Source organism: Mytilus californianus, unplaced genomic scaffold, assembly GCF_021869535.1.
Source record: "Mytilus californianus isolate M0D057914Y unplaced genomic scaffold, xbMytCali1.0.p SCAF_2, whole genome shotgun sequence".
NCBI classification, from domain to species: domain Eukaryota; kingdom Metazoa; phylum Mollusca; class Bivalvia; order Mytilida; family Mytilidae; genus Mytilus; species Mytilus californianus.
The window spans coordinates 90,662,526-90,675,610 of NW_026262668.1; the positions used below are offsets into that span (position 1 = coordinate 90,662,526).

The 13,085-nt window shown below is 35.9% G+C and overlaps 1 protein-coding gene and 1 long non-coding RNA gene across 2 annotated transcripts in view; one reads left to right on the forward strand and one right to left on the reverse strand.

Moving 5' to 3' along the window:
* The window catches only part of LOC127730402 (kielin/chordin-like protein), a 187,228-nt gene that overhangs the window by 91,364 nt on the left and 82,779 nt on the right, over positions 1 to 13,085 (reverse strand). The window lies entirely within an intron of this gene.
* Positions 10,153 to 11,533, forward strand: LOC127730403 (uncharacterized). Its single transcript, XR_007995093.1, has 3 exons — positions 10,153 to 10,501; positions 11,023 to 11,104; positions 11,364 to 11,533. It is a non-coding gene; the product is annotated as an uncharacterized LOC127730403 (long non-coding RNA).

The window sequence follows — 13,085 nt, forward strand, 5'->3', positions numbered from 1 at the left end:
ATTTCAACGGAGGCAATTTCTTGGCATGGTTAAGTTTTTATATTTAGTTTGGAAAGTTTTTGTTCTATTTCAGGTCCCGCGCGCGTCTTTGTCTCGCGCCATGTAGGTTGTGGCGTCACGTGACGAGGCTTTATAATAGCGAAAACTTAGCATTTTTATTTCTTTTCTTTTAGGTGGACACGTTGGACAGACAACATGTATAGCATGGAATACACACAATGTATTTCTTTTCTCATTGTAGGTAATTGATGTTTTGATCAAAGTTCACGAGCAGTGCATGCTTTGGATTTAATTGATCCTGTGTACATTTAAAACACGTTTATCGATTATTTTCATACAATGGACATTTTTCAGCACCAGTTTGTAACACAGATTTGTATTTTAATCTAGGAGCAGACATTTTATTGTAGGATTTCATTGACATTTACGGAGCTAGCAAGCGATTTTTACGGCATTGCAATTTCTTCTCTCTACGAAAATTCTTGGGCGGTGGCTGCACAACGTTGTTATATGAAGATTTAATACATGTATACCCTGCTAACTGCAGATTTTGAGGTCAATTGGACATGTAGTTTTCGAGAAGATCACATAACATACATGTGGATTTTTTTTTTCAGAAGAGATTTAATAAAAATATTAAAGGACAAAAAGTGGAGTTGTCGTTCGTCTCCGTTGACAGGATAGCACACATGCAGCTTCATTCAAGAGTTGTAAGTGGAGGGTATAAAAAAAATGGAAGGGGGGGGGGGGGGGGCAAAAGGGGGTCCCAGGTAGACATTTTGTGATATAAACGGTACATAAGAATGGTTAAAAACGCTGATTTATAATATAAATCAATTGCTTTAAAAAAGCAATTGTAAACGGTGTTTCCCCCTTTGAAACATGATTGATTGATATGTGTGTGTGTGTGTGTGTTCCTTTCTTTCCTTCCTTCTTTCTTTCTTTCTGTAAGGTGTCCATATTATTGTGTTACCCATGCCAAGAAATCTAAGCTAAAAATTCCGGTAGACCTCCTACGGCACCCATTAGTAGTTAAAGATTTGATTTCATTCAACAAATTAATTTATGACCTTCATGTACGTGTCCCTTAGAACACAGCCATATACCAAATGGTCAATATTAATCATCCATGTAATTTGCTCTATGGGATATTTGCAGAATTTCAACGGAGGCAATTTCTTGGCATGGTTAAGTTTTTATATTTAGTTTGGAAAGTTTTTGTTCTATTTCAGGTCCCGCGCGCGTCTTTGTCTCGCGCCATGTAGGTTGTGGCGTCACGTGACGAGGCTTTATAATAGCGAAAACTTAGCATTTTTATTTCTTTTCTTTTAGGTGGACACGTTGGACAGACAACATGTATAGCATGGAATACACACAATGTATTTCTTTTCTCATTGTAGGTAATTGATGTTTTGATCAAAGTTCACGAGCAGTGCATGCTTTGGATTTAATTGATCCTGTGTACATTTAAAACACGTTTATCGATTATTTTCATACAATGGACATTTTTCAGCACCAGTTTGTAACACAGATTTGTATTTTAATCTAGGAGCAGACATTTTATTGTAGGATTTCATTGACATTTACGGAGCTAGCAAGCGATTTTTACGGCATTGCAATTTCTTCTCTCTACGAAAATTCTTGGGCGGTGGCTGCACAACGTTGTTATATGAAGATTTAATACATGTATACCCTGCTAACTGCAGATTTTGAGGTCAATTGGACATGTAGTTTTCGAGAAGATCACATAACATACATGTGGATTTTTTTTTTTCAGAAGAGATTTAATAAAAATATTAAAGGACAAAAAGTGGAGTTGTCGTTCGTCTCCGTTGACAGGATAGCACACATGCAGCTTCATTCAAGAGTTGTAAGTGGAGGGTATAAAAAAAATGGAGGGGGGGGGGGGCAAAAGGGGGTCCCAGGTAGACATTTTGTGATATAAACGGTACATAAGAATGGTTAAAAACGCTGATTTATAATATAAATCAATTGCTTTAAAAAAGCAATTGTAAACGGTGTTTCCCCCTTTGAAACATGATTGATTGATATGTGTGTGTGTGTGTGTGTGTTCCTTTCTTTCCTTCCTTCTTTCTTTCTTTCTGTAAGGTGTCCATATTATTGTGTTACCCGGTTAAGTTTTTATATTTAGTTTGGAAAGTTTTTGTTCTATTTCAGGTCCCGCGCGCGTCTTTGTCTCGCGCCATGTAGGTTGTGGCGTCACGTGACGAGGCTTTATAATAGCGAAAACTTAGCATTTTTATTTCTTTTCTTTTAGGTGGACACGTTGGACAGACAACATGTATAGCATGGAATACACACAATGTATTTCTTTTCTCATTGTAGGTAATTGATGTTTTGATCAAAGTTCACGAGCAGTGCATGCTTTGGATTTAATTGATCCTGTGTACATTTAAAACACGTTTATCGATTATTTTCATACAATGGACATTTTTCAGCACCAGTTTGTAACACAGATTTGTATTTTAATCTAGGAGCAGACATTTTATTGTAGGATTTCATTGACATTTACGGAGCTAGCAAGCGATTTTTACGGCATTGCAATTTCTTCTCTCTACGAAAATTCTTGGGCGGTGGCTGCACAACGTTGTTATATGAAGATTTAATACATGTATACCCTGCTAACTGCAGATTTTGAGGTCAATTGGACATGTAGTTTTCGAGAAGATCACATAACATACATGTGGATTTTTTTTTTCAGAAGAGATTTAATAAAAATATTAAAGGACAAAAAGTGGAGTTGTCGTTCGTCTCCGTTGACAGGATAGCACACATGCAGCTTCATTCAAGAGTTGTAAGTGGAGGGTATAAAAAAAATGGAAGGGGGGGGGGGGGGCAAAAGGGGGTCCCAGGTAGACATTTTGTGATATAAACGGTACATAAGAATGGTTAAAAACGCTGATTTATAATATAAATCAATTGCTTTAAAAAAGCAATTGTAAACGGTGTTTCCCCCTTTGAAACATGATTGATTGATATGTGTGTGTGTGTGTGTGTTCCTTTCTTTCCTTCCTTCTTTCTTTCTTTCTGTAAGGTGTCCATATTATTGTGTTACCCATGCCAAGAAATCTAAGCTAAAAATTCCGGTAGACCTCCTACGGCACCCATTAGTAGTTAAAGATTTGATTTCATTCAACAAATTAATTTATGACCTTCATGTACGTGTCCCTTAGAACACAGCCATATACCAAATGGTCAATATTAATCATCCATGTAATTTGCTCTATGGGATATTTGCAGAATTTCAACGGAGGCAATTTCTTGGCATGGTTAAGTTTTTATATTTAGTTTGGAAAGTTTTTGTTCTATTTCAGGTCCCGCGCGCGTCTTTGTCTCGCGCCATGTAGGTTGTGGCGTCACGTGACGAGGCTTTATAATAGCGAAAACTTAGCATTTTTATTTCTTTTCTTTTAGGTGGACACGTTGGACAGACAACATGTATAGCATGGAATACACACAATGTATTTCTTTTCTCATTGTAGGTAATTGATGTTTTGATCAAAGTTCACGAGCAGTGCATGCTTTGGATTTAATTGATCCTGTGTACATTTAAAACACGTTTATCGATTATTTTCATACAATGGACATTTTTCAGCACCAGTTTGTAACACAGATTTGTATTTTAATCTAGGAGCAGACATTTTATTGTAGGATTTCATTGACATTTACGGAGCTAGCAAGCGATTTTTACGGCATTGCAATTTCTTCTCTCTACGAAAATTCTTGGGCGGTGGCTGCACAACGTTGTTATATGAAGATTTAATACATGTATACCCTGCTAACTGCAGATTTTGAGGTCAATTGGACATGTAGTTTTCGAGAAGATCACATAACATACATGTGGATTTTTTTTTTCAGAAGAGATTTAATAAAAATATTAAAGGACAAAAAGTGGAGTTGTCGTTCGTCTCCGTTGACAGGATAGCACACATGCAGCTTCATTCAAGAGTTGTAAGTGGAGGGTATAAAAAAAATGGAAGGGGGGGGGGGGGGCAAAAGGGGGTCCCAGGTAGACATTTTGTGATATAAACGGTACATAAGAATGGTTAAAAACGCTGATTTATAATATAAATCAATTGCTTTAAAAAAGCAATTGTAAACGGTGTTTCCCCCTTTGAAACATGATTGATTGATATGTGTGTGTGTGTGTGTGTTCCTTTCTTTCCTTCCTTCTTTCTTTCTTTCTGTAAGGTGTCCATATTATTGTGTTACCCGGTTAAGTTTTTATATTTAGTTTGGAAAGTTTTTGTTCTATTTCAGGTCCCGCGCGCGTCTTTGTCTCGCGCCATGTAGGTTGTGGCGTCACGTGACGAGGCTTTATAATAGCGAAAACTTAGCATTTTTATTTCTTTTCTTTTAGGTGGACACGTTGGACAGACAACATGTATAGCATGGAATACACACAATGTATTTCTTTTCTCATTGTAGGTAATTGATGTTTTGATCAAAGTTCACGAGCAGTGCATGCTTTGGATTTAATTGATCCTGTGTACATTTAAAACACGTTTATCGATTATTTTCATACAATGGACATTTTTCAGCACCAGTTTGTAACACAGATTTGTATTTTAATCTAGGAGCAGACATTTTATTGTAGGATTTCATTGACATTTACGGAGCTAGCAAGCGATTTTTACGGCATTGCAATTTCTTCTCTCTACGAAAATTCTTGGGCGGTGGCTGCACAACGTTGTTATATGAAGATTTAATACATGTATACCCTGCTAACTGCAGATTTTGAGGTCAATTGGACATGTAGTTTTCGAGAAGATCACATAACATACATGTGGATTTTTTTTTTTCAGAAGAGATTTAATAAAAATATTAAAGGACAAAAAGTGGAGTTGTCGTTCGTCTCCGTTGACAGGATAGCACACATGCAGCTTCATTCAAGAGTTGTAAGTGGAGGGTATAAAAAAAATGGAGGGGGGGGGGGGGGCAAAAGGGGGTCCCAGGTAGACATTTTGTGATATAAACGGTACATAAGAATGGTTAAAAACGCTGATTTATAATATAAATCAATTGCTTTAAAAAAGCAATTGTAAACGGTGTTTCCCCCTTTGAAACATGATTGATTGATATGTGTGTGTGTGTGTGTGTTCCTTTCTTTCCTTCCTTCTTTCTTTCTTTCTGTAAGGTGTCCATATTATTGTGTTACCCGGTTAAGTTTTTATATTTAGTTTGGAAAGTTTTTGTTCTATTTCAGGTCCCGCGCGCGTCTTTGTCTCGCGCCATGTAGGTTGTGGCGTCACGTGACGAGGCTTTATAATAGCGAAAACTTAGCATTTTTATTTCTTTTCTTTTAGGTGGACACGTTGGACAGACAACATGTATAGCATGGAATACACACAATGTATTTCTTTTCTCATTGTAGGTAATTGATGTTTTGATCAAAGTTCACGAGCAGTGCATGCTTTGGATTTAATTGATCCTGTGTACATTTAAAACACGTTTATCGATTATTTTCATACAATGGACATTTTTCAGCACCAGTTTGTAACACAGATTTGTATTTTAATCTAGGAGCAGACATTTTATTGTAGGATTTCATTGACATTTACGGAGCTAGCAAGCGATTTTTACGGCATTGCAATTTCTTCTCTCTACGAAAATTCTTGGGCGGTGGCTGCACAACGTTGTTATATGAAGATTTAATACATGTATACCCTGCTAACTGCAGATTTTGAGGTCAATTGGACATGTAGTTTTCGAGAAGATCACATAACATACATGTGGATTTTTTTTTTTCAGAAGAGATTTAATAAAAATATTAAAGGACAAAAAGTGGAGTTGTCGTTCGTCTCCGTTGACAGGATAGCACACATGCAGCTTCATTCAAGAGTTGTAAGTGGAGGGTATAAAAAAAATGGAGGGGGGGGGGGGGGGGGGGCAAAAGGGGGTCCCAGGTAGACATTTTGTGATATAAACGGTACATAAGAATGGTTAAAAACGCTGATTTATAATATAAATCAATTGCTTTAAAAAAGCAATTGTAAACGGTGTTTCCCCCTTTGAAACATGATTGATTGATATGTGTGTGTGTGTGTGTGTTCCTTTCTTTCCTTCCTTCTTTCTTTCTTTCTGTAAGGTGTCCATATTATTGTGTTACCCGGTTAAGTTTTTATATTTAGTTTGGAAAGTTTTTGTTCTATTTCAGGTCCCGCGCGCGTCTTTGTCTCGCGCCATGTAGGTTGTGGCGTCACGTGACGAGGCTTTATAATAGCGAAAACTTAGCATTTTTATTTCTTTTCTTTTAGGTGGACACGTTGGACAGACAACATGTATAGCATGGAATACACACAATGTATTTCTTTTCTCATTGTAGGTAATTGATGTTTTGATCAAAGTTCACGAGCAGTGCATGCTTTGGATTTAATTGATCCTGTGTACATTTAAAACACGTTTATCGATTATTTTCATACAATGGACATTTTTCAGCACCAGTTTGTAACACAGATTTGTATTTTAATCCAGGAGCAGACATTTTATTGTAGGATTTCATTGACATTTACGGAGCTAGCAAGCGATTTTTACGGCATTGCAATTTCTTCTCTCTACGAAAATTCTTGGGCGGTGGCTGCACAACGTTGTTATATGAAGATTTAATACATGTATACCCTGCTAACTGCAGATTTTGAGGTCAATTGGACATGTAGTTTTCGAGAAGATCACATAACATACATGTGGATTTTTTTTTTTCAGAAGAGATTTAATAAAAATATTAAAGGACAAAAAGTGGAGTTGTCGTTCGTCTCCGTTGACAGGATAGCACACATGCAGCTTCATTCAAGAGTTGTAAGTGGAGGGTATAAAAAAAATGGAGGGGGGGGGGGGGGGCAAAAGGGGGTCCCAGGTAGACATTTTGTGATATAAACGGTACATAAGAATGGTTAAAAACGCTGATTTATAATATAAATCAATTGCTTTAAAAAAGCAATTGTAAACGGTGTTTCCCCCTTTGAAACATGATTGATTGATATGTGTGTGTGTGTGTGTGTTCCTTTCTTTCCTTCCTTCTTTCTTTCTTTCTGTAAGGTGTCCATATTATTGTGTTACCCGGTTAAGTTTTTATATTTAGTTTGGAAAGTTTTTGTTCTATTTCAGGTCCCGCGCGCGTCTTTGTCTCGCGCCATGTAGGTTGTGGCGTCACGTGACGAGGCTTTATAATAGCGAAAACTTAGCATTTTTATTTCTTTTCTTTTAGGTGGACACGTTGGACAGACAACATGTATAGCATGGAATACACACAATGTATTTCTTTTCTCATTGTAGGTAATTGATGTTTTGATCAAAGTTCACGAGCAGTGCATGCTTTGGATTTAATTGATCCTGTGTACATTTAAAACACGTTTATCGATTATTTTCATACAATGGACATTTTTCAGCACCAGTTTGTAACACAGATTTGTATTTTAATCTAGGAGCAGACATTTTATTGTAGGATTTCATTGACATTTACGGAGCTAGCAAGCGATTTTTACGGCATTGCAATTTCTTCTCTCTACGAAAATTCTTGGGCGGTGGCTGCACAACGTTGTTATATGAAGATTTAATACATGTATACCCTGCTAACTGCAGATTTTGAGGTCAATTGGACATGTAGTTTTCGAGAAGATCACATAACATACATGTGGATTTTTTTTTTTCAGAAGAGATTTAATAAAAATATTAAAGGACAAAAAGTGGAGTTGTCGTTCGTCTCCGTTGACAGGATAGCACACATGCAGCTTCATTCAAGAGTTGTAAGTGGAGGGTATAAAAAAAATGGAGGGGGGGGGGGGGGGCAAAAGGGGGTCCCAGGTAGACATTTTGTGATATAAACGGTACATAAGAATGGTTAAAAACGCTGATTTATAATATAAATCAATTGCTTTAAAAAAGCAATTGTAAACGGTGTTTCCCCCTTTGAAACATGATTGATTGATATGTGTGTGTGTGTGTGTGTTCCTTTCTTTCCTTCCTTCTTTCTTTCTTTCTGTAAGGTGTCCATATTATTGTGTTACCCGGTTAAGTTTTTATATTTAGTTTGGAAAGTTTTTGTTCTATTTCAGGTCCCGCGCGCGTCTTTGTCTCGCGCCATGTAGGTTGTGGCGTCACGTGACGAGGCTTTATAATAGCGAAAACTTAGCATTTTTATTTCTTTTCTTTTAGGTGGACACGTTGGACAGACAACATGTATAGCATGGAATACACACAATGTATTTCTTTTCTCATTGTAGGTAATTGATGTTTTGATCAAAGTTCACGAGCAGTGCATGCTTTGGATTTAATTGATCCTGTGTACATTTAAAACACGTTTATCGATTATTTTCATACAATGGACATTTTTCAGCACCAGTTTGTAACACAGATTTGTATTTTAATCTAGGAGCAGACATTTTATTGTAGGATTTCATTGACATTTACGGAGCTAGCAAGCGATTTTTACGGCATTGCAATTTCTTCTCTCTACGAAAATTCTTGGGCGGTGGCTGCACAACGTTGTTATATGAAGATTTAATACATGTATACCCTGCTAACTGCAGATTTTGAGGTCAATTGGACATGTAGTTTTCGAGAAGATCACATAACATACATGTGGATTTTTTTTTTTCAGAAGAGATTTAATAAAAATATTAAAGGACAAAAAGTGGAGTTGTCGTTCGTCTCCGTTGACAGGATAGCACACATGCAGCTTCATTCAAGAGTTGTAAGTGGAGGGTATAAAAAAAATGGAGGGGGGGGGGGGGGCAAAAGGGGGTCCCAGGTAGACATTTTGTGATATAAACGGTACATAAGAATGGTTAAAAACGCTGATTTATAATATAAATCAATTGCTTTAAAAAAGCAATTGTAAACGGTGTTTCCCCCTTTGAAACATGATTGATTGATATGTGTGTGTGTGTGTGTGTTCCTTTCTTTCCTTCCTTCTTTCTTTCTTTCTGTAAGGTGTCCATATTATTGTGTTACCCGGTTAAGTTTTTATATTTAGTTTGGAAAGTTTTTGTTCTATTTCAGGTCCCGCGCGCGTCTTTGTCTCGCGCCATGTAGGTTGTGGCGTCACGTGACGAGGCTTTATAATAGCGAAAACTTAGCATTTTTATTTCTTTTCTTTTAGGTGGACACGTTGGACAGACAACATGTATAGCATGGAATACACACAATGTATTTCTTTTCTCATTGTAGGTAATTGATGTTTTGATCAAAGTTCACGAGCAGTGCATGCTTTGGATTTAATTGATCCTGTGTACATTTAAAACACGTTTATCGATTATTTTCATACAATGGACATTTTTCAGCACCAGTTTGTAACACAGATTTGTATTTTAATCTAGGAGCAGACATTTTATTGTAGGATTTCATTGACATTTACGGAGCTAGCAAGCGATTTTTACGGCATTGCAATTTCTTCTCTCTACGAAAATTCTTGGGCGGTGGCTGCACAACGTTGTTATATGAAGATTTAATACATGTATACCCTGCTAACTGCAGATTTTGAGGTCAATTGGACATGTAGTTTTCGAGAAGATCACATAACATACATGTGGATTTTTTTTTTTCAGAAGAGATTTAATAAAAATATTAAAGGACAAAAAGTGGAGTTGTCGTTCGTCTCCGTTGACAGGATAGCACACATGCAGCTTCATTCAAGAGTTGTAAGTGGAGGGTATAAAAAAAATGGAGGGGGGGGGGGCAAAAGGGGGTCCCAGGTAGACATTTTGTGATATAAACGGTACATAAGAATGGTTAAAAACGCTGATTTATAATATAAATCAATTGCTTTAAAAAAGCAATTGTAAACGGTGTTTCCCCCTTTGAAACATGATTGATTGATATGTGTGTGTGTGTGTGTGTTCCTTTCTTTCCTTCCTTCTTTCTTTCTTTCTGTAAGGTGTCCATATTATTGTGTTACCCGGTTAAGTTTTTATATTTAGTTTGGAAAGTTTTTGTTCTATTTCAGGTCCCGCGCGCGTCTTTGTCTCGCGCCATGTAGGTTGTGGCGTCACGTGACGAGGCTTTATAATAGCGAAAACTTAGCATTTTTATTTCTTTTCTTTTAGGTGGACACGTTGGACAGACAACATGTATAGCATGGAATACACACAATGTATTTCTTTTCTCATTGTAGGTACACTGTAAAAACTGTGCTTAGAATTTAAACGTGTTGCAAGACTTATGTGCTTAGGAAAGTGTTTAATTTCTAAACATAAAAAAATAAACATGTTTTGGCTCTCAGCACTTTTCAATAAACATGTTGCTGTGCTAAACATGTTTAGCTACTTTGTCAAGTATATAAAGCTAAACGTGTTTAAATTCTAAGCACTTTCAATATTTAGACACTTTCCTAAACACGTTTAGAATTACAACACATTTAGGCCGAATACGGCATTCATATCACGTGCTAATTTTTGAGCGGGAAGAAGAAACAAAGAACCCGAAGTCAAAGGCCACGCTGTTTACTTCTGACCATAACTGACCGTAACTTGACTGTTTCAGAAAGGTAAGGAGTTATGATTATACTGTCTTTTATTTTGTACTGCCAATTTTAAATGATTATTGACAGTTATAAGCATTATTTACAAGTACACTACCGTATAGTCAATGCAGGAGAGAAAAGGAGGTACAATCCCACGAAACAAGTGCTTGTAAGAGCTTTAAGTGTTCAAACTATCTTGTGTATAGACGATAAGAGTTGTTTAATGTTCTATCATGCAAGTTTGCATTTATTTTTTTATTTATATATGTTCTTGGAAAGGAGTTTGTGAGGATAATTTACGTTCGGTACTCCTCGGCAGATTATAATGGAACATGGAGGTTAGCGGAATCTGCCGAGTCTTATCAGGATGAGGTGCATCATTCGCAAATCCAGTGTCATGTCGAGTTCATTGTTTTCGTAAGCACTTCCGATATGCACAATCAACATTTCCTCAAAATAAATAGAAAGATGCTTGTTTATTTCAATAGTTATAAGCGGTTGTGATTTTTTTTATAATTTTATTGATATGCATTGTTTTATTCTAGATGAGAGAAGTGCAGAGGAAATCATCATCTGTCTTGGCATGCTAAAAGAGGAGATAAAGAACAGTAGCAAATATGCTGCTAGGTAAGAATCAAAAGTGTACTATTTGATTTTAAAAATGCCAATATATATTTGATCAAATGAATAATATTAAGCATGAAAAGAAGTTTTATATTAAAAAATATCAATTGATTCATCAGTAAATTTATGTTTTTATACCACGGTCCTAATGTTGTTATCTGGATCTTAAATCATGCTTTTACTTTTTGGTGTTGTAGTTCGTATTCTTATATTTTTATATTAATTCTACTTAGTTGCTTATCAATATTTTTCTATATTTCAGGCCATTGACCAGCAGTTGGGTACTAAGAAAGGAGAAGCTCTTATTGACCTGTAAAATGAAAACAGGACATTTTCAAATTGTTTTGTTGTAGGGATGGGGTACAAGTAGAAGATTGGTCAATATTATGTACATGTACCTTGATATGAATTTATTTTTGATTGTGTTCAATGATAAACTTGAAATAAATGATAACATAAATTCCTTTGTTTTATATGTTGTAATTTTGTTTTTAAAGCTAGAATTAGTATAATGATAATTTCATTTCAAAAGTTCTAGACTGTTTTACGAATATTTGAAATGAAGAAAAAATGCAATAGTCGAATGACGTGAATTGAATTAAAGAAAAAACTCATTGAGATTGAAAAGGTATTGGTCACATTCAATTTGATATGGAAATTCCAGTTTCTTAGTTTGATGCATTGGCTCCTTTTTGTGATGGTATGAAAAACTTTTTTATTGAGAGCTATCATACGTTTTACAGTCAAGCCTTCCGGAATATTAGTTTAATTGGGGCCTAATGAAGTAACGACTTCTCACAATAAAATGATAAACATGTTTCTTCACGACCCCTTATGGTCTAAACATGTTTACATTCAAAACACTTCACAGCTAAACGTGTTTCCAGACAAAACACTTCTCAGCTAAACATGTTTCCAGATACAACAATTCACAGCTAAACATGTTTACATTCTAAGCACTTTTTAGCTAAACGTGTTTCTAGTCTAAACGCTTTACAGCTAAACATGTTTACAGTCTAAGCACTTTATAGCTTGACACGTTTAGGCTGTTAGCACATTAAATATTAAACATGTTTAGATTTAAAACATGTAAAAAATCGGTTTCATAAATGTGTTTAGGAAAGTGTTTAGGCTCTAAACACATTTTTTAGAGTGTAATTGATGTTTTGATCAAAGTTCACGAGCAGTGCATGCTTTGGATTTAATTGATCCTGTGTACATTTAAAACACGTTTATCGATTATTTTCATACAATGGACATTTTTCAGCACCAGTTTGTAACACAGATTTGTATTTTAATCTAGGAGCAGACATTTTATTGTAGGATTTCATTGACATTTACGGAGCTGCAAGCGATTTTTACGGCATTGCAATTTCTTCTCTCTACGAAAATTCTTGGGCGGTGGCTGCACAACGTTGTTATATGAAGATTTAATACATGTATACCCTGCTAACTGCAGATTTTGAGGTCAATTGGACATGTAGTTTTCGAGAAGATCACATAACATACATGTGGATTTTTTTTTTTCAGAAGAGATTTAATAAAAATATTAAAGGACAAAAAGTGGAGTTGTCGTTCGTCTCCGTTGACAGGATAGCACACATGCAGCTTCATTCAAGAGTTGTAAGTGGAGGGTATAAAAAAAATGGAAGGGGGGGGGGCAAAAGGGGGTCCCAGGTAGACATTTTGTGATATAAACGGTACATAAGAATGGTTAAAAACGCTGATTTATAATATAAATCAATTGCTTTAAAAAAGCAATTGTAAACGGTGTTTCCCCCTTTGAAACATGATTGATTGATATGTGTGTGTGTGTGTGTGTTCCTTTCTTTCCTTCCTTCTTTCTTTCTTTCTGTAAGGTGTCCATATTATTGTGTTACCCATGCCAAGAAATCTAAGCTAAAAATTCCGGTAGACCTCCTACGGCACCCATTAGTAGTTAAAGATTTGATTTCATTCAACAAATTAATTTATGACCTTCATG